General features: G+C 42.5%; 1 pseudogene; it reads left to right on the top strand.

Annotated features, from left to right (window-relative positions):
- Positions 1-205: 205 nt before the first annotated feature.
- LOC101587862 lies at positions 206-2,186 on the top strand (annotated as a pseudogene).
- The last annotated feature ends 1,799 nt before the right edge of the window (positions 2,187-3,985 follow it).

Raw genomic sequence — 3,985 nt, 5'->3', positions numbered from 1 at the left:
TGTTTCTATATGGTAAAGAATGTTCATCTTAAAATACTGAAATTCTTTTGTAAAACATACAATACTAAATTTAAAAGAAAATCTTTCCAGTTTCCTATATCAACATGTTAATCTTGTCAGGAAAAAAGAGCACATAAGTAAGTATAAGTTATGTTGATCCAAAAAAGTGCATTTTAATTGTTAAAGAAGAGGTATGACAATAGCCATGGCTGACATCAAGACCGGTAACTTCACCGAGAACAAAAAGTTGCCTCAACTGCATTCAGAAGAGCATCTTCCCAAAGCTTGGGAAAGCTGAAGAGATAAAGATGAGCCATTTGAAGCATAGGTCCAGAACTTCAAAGGAAAGAGACAGAGGATACCACACCTAAGCGAGAGCTCCAATGGTATTTAGCAGTGATCAAAGGCATGCAAGGACCTCCATGAAGCTCAGTGAGTCCCTGCATGAAGTCTAGGTGCCAGACTGCTACAAGCAGAAAGATCTTACAATGGTTGGTGCGAAATGCCATATGCTATGGGAATACTTCCATCAAAACATATTGGATGGGTCCTTGATGATACTGGTTACTTATTGGGGCCAACTTCCTGACATAAAGAATCACATTGTCAAGCACAGCAGAAAACTGGTGGACTATGACAGTGTCTGCCACCATCTGGAAGCACTGCAGAGCTCCAAGAGGAAGGATAAGAGTCAGAGCTCTAAGGCAGAAGAATTTAAGAAAGCACAGAAAATGTTTTAAGTGTTTAATGTTGCCTAGCAAAAAGAGGTATCTTCACTTTGGTCAAGATGAGTTGGAATTTATGTTAATGCTTTCAAAAATGTTTCCAGCCAGAAGGCCAAGTTTCATAAGGAAATTGCGACACTTTGGACAAGCTTTATGACGTGATGACAAAATTGGGTGATCAGTATGCCAAGAAGGCCATCACCACACAATGTGTCCCCATGATTAATGTGCTCTGGGCATTTCAGGGACACCATCACCTCCTGAGGAGACTTCATCCCTGCCCAGCCAGACAGCCATTACCAAACACACACTAGCACCTGCACGTACAAACCCAGGGCATCCTAGGTCACCTTTACAGACAAAGGTCACCTGTCCCACCCCTACAAATAGTGTGCAGCAGAAGAAATCAGTGTGAAAACATTTTCCCAGAATGAAGTCAATGAAGTGAACAAGGAGGAGACTCTGCTGGATCTGGATGTTGACCCTTTCAAGTCGACAGTGACACTGGCAGTCTCTGCTGGAGTGACTCACTCACCATGTCTCAGACATTGCCTTGGGACCTATGGATGACAAGAAGTGATTTGGTACAACTGGCCTCTGGTGTTACATTCAATGGATTCACCCAGGCCCAGGAAACTTCATTATTCACAATGCAGGCAGATCAGAGTGTCATCTGCTACTTGGCTGATTCTAAACTGCATGATGTCACAAAGCATACAACAGAGGGGTCAAATGTGGCTGCCATGCCTGCTGTTGGGATTGACCTTGTGCAGGAAGCACAGGCTGAAGAAACGGCAGAGTAAGAAGTGTTTCGACCTAAATTGGATGCTGATGTTGCTGTGAAACCACAGAGACAGCCAGGAAGTTTCTGTGGAAAAATCAGAGGGTGAGAAAGCAGCTATTCCTGCCTGAGAAGGAGGAGATCCAGAAAGGCCACAGTGATCACTGAAACCACTGAGGTTATAGAGAGTGACAGACCTCAGTCAGCAGCAGAGACAGAAGCATGGGGAAGCCAGGAGAATGTCAAAACCTTCTGTGTTCATCAAGCCTGCCTCCAACCATGAATCTGATGGAGAACACAAAATTTCCCTGAGTGCATAGAACAAAGATGTCCCTGAGGATGTGGCTCCTGCACGACCTGTGGACAAGATACTGGAACTGGTCAAAGAGCATAAGCCAGGGGAGGACAGCCAGACAGAGTCTCCTGCAATGCAGTCCTCCCAGGATCTTTCTACTGGCTTTCTCTACAAGGTAGAAGCACTGCATGATTTTGATGCAAGAAATTCTGAATAACTTACCCTCCAAAAGTAGGACGTGGAGCTACTGATACCCTCAGATTCAGAAGCTGAACAGGACGTGGGCTGGCTCATGAGAGTAAAGGAATCAAATTGGCTTCAGTACAAAGACTTTGCTCCCTACAAAGGCCTCTTTCCCGAGAACTTCACCCAGCTCCTGGTGTAAAGCTGTGAGTTTTGCACAAAAAGTTGAATGACTGGGTTTTAAAACTTGGTGACATCTTGAAGATTTCACTTTTAATATGACACTCTTAACGATTTACAAACGGATGCCAGACAAAAACTACAAAGACCTATCTCTGGAACATGTATGCCAAAACAAACAATCAATCACACAAATGTAAAAAGGAAACACAACGAATGAAGAAGAAATATCCTTACGTTGTTCCCATGGGGTTCATAACAAGTTGGTTTGCACTTTGTACAAGCTGTGACCATTCTTGTACATCACTGCCCTTCCCCCTATTACAAAGTAACTTTCTCCATAATGATCTTTAATTTCTCTGCATTGTGTGTGATATCCAGTGTATCCCTGTATAAGCTATGATGAAATTTCCCTTACTACAACTTAATCTTATTCCTCTGCACAGGTGTTAGCATTCTCTGTCTCTGTCTCTGTCTCTGTCTCTGTCTCTGTCTCTCTCTGTCTCTGTCTCTCTCTCTCTCTCTCTCTCTCTCTCTCTCTCTCTCTCTCTCTCCTCTATTTCAAGTTTATGTGTTTACAATTAATCTGCTGCAGATATTTTCAATGGTCTCTTCAACACACTTATCTATTCGTACCTGTGGACACGCAGTCGCACATGCTAGTTTCACTAACTGCTGTGTCGATATGTATGCAGAAGGCTACATGTACATAATTGTATTCTTTTGTTTGCATTGTACCTCTTTGCTGCTCAAGTGTCACTGATACTTTCATTGCTCTTAATCTGTCAGACTTTAGATTCACAGAAAAAGCCATCTCAATGCTAAAGCATTCTAAAATATCTGTGATTGTCATGAGAAGTTTTCAGGATAAGAGCACAGCACTTCCACGTTGCTGTCATTTTGGAGAAATTCAGGATCTTATGGCATGTCTACCAACTGCTCTGCCTGGAGGAAGGTGAGTCTGGGAGGGGTAACTATGGTCTTCATTCATGCCTTTAGGAGATTGGCAACAAAATTGGGTATATATCTTCCACACCAGGTAAACAATTTTAAAGTTCCTATATATTTCCACCTATTAACATTTATACAACTTATTGCCACAAAGTCATACTAAAAGAAATATAGGTAGTGTATTCTCTATCCACGAATCACTAGTACTAGTTACATTTTCAGTGCTGTGTCATTACCAAAAAACCTTTGTTAATCTCCAAGAATTTTCCTAAAAAAAGAAGAGTTAAACAGTATATAAGTCCCTCTGCCACGACCATGGGTTCCCTCTACTATCCTGAGACCTCATCCCAAGCCAAGCCAGTGAATGAAAACTTATGAGACACACTAGGGAATCCCAGATCCAGCCCAAGCCCAGGTCCCGCTAGTATCTGGGAGAGCTACTGAGCTCCCCTGTGCTCCTTGAGCCAGAGGAACAATAGGAGGCACAACAGATTCACTGTTGTGCCAGAGGGTCACAACAGGTACACTTCCTATAGCTGCAGGTGGAAGGAACTGAATAAAAATCTAGACGCAATCCAGGCATAACTTGATCAAACCAAAATTAATAGATTAACACCCGAATTTAAATAGCTGCTAAGGTTATAAATGAACCTAATCACTGCTGCAAAGGTCAGAGGTTCTCCCCATGTGACTCTCCTTAGGCACACCCTACATCATCGATCACTTTCCTCTTTGGCCCCATTATCTTCTTGATCAGAAAATTTGGGACACTACCGAGGTACATGATGTTACAGTACAAGTTCTCATATTTCCTGAGTCTTAATTGACCTTAGAAGGGTAGGGCCAAAATGTTGGCTTTCCTTGTAACCC

This window comes from Octodon degus, unplaced genomic scaffold (assembly GCF_000260255.1).
Source record: "Octodon degus isolate 3935 unplaced genomic scaffold, OctDeg1.0 scaffold00103, whole genome shotgun sequence".
In the NCBI taxonomy this organism is placed as follows: Eukaryota; Metazoa; Chordata; class Mammalia; order Rodentia; family Octodontidae; genus Octodon; species Octodon degus.
The sequence above is the reverse complement of the archived record's forward strand: the minus strand, read 5'-3'. Positions and strand labels throughout refer to the sequence as shown.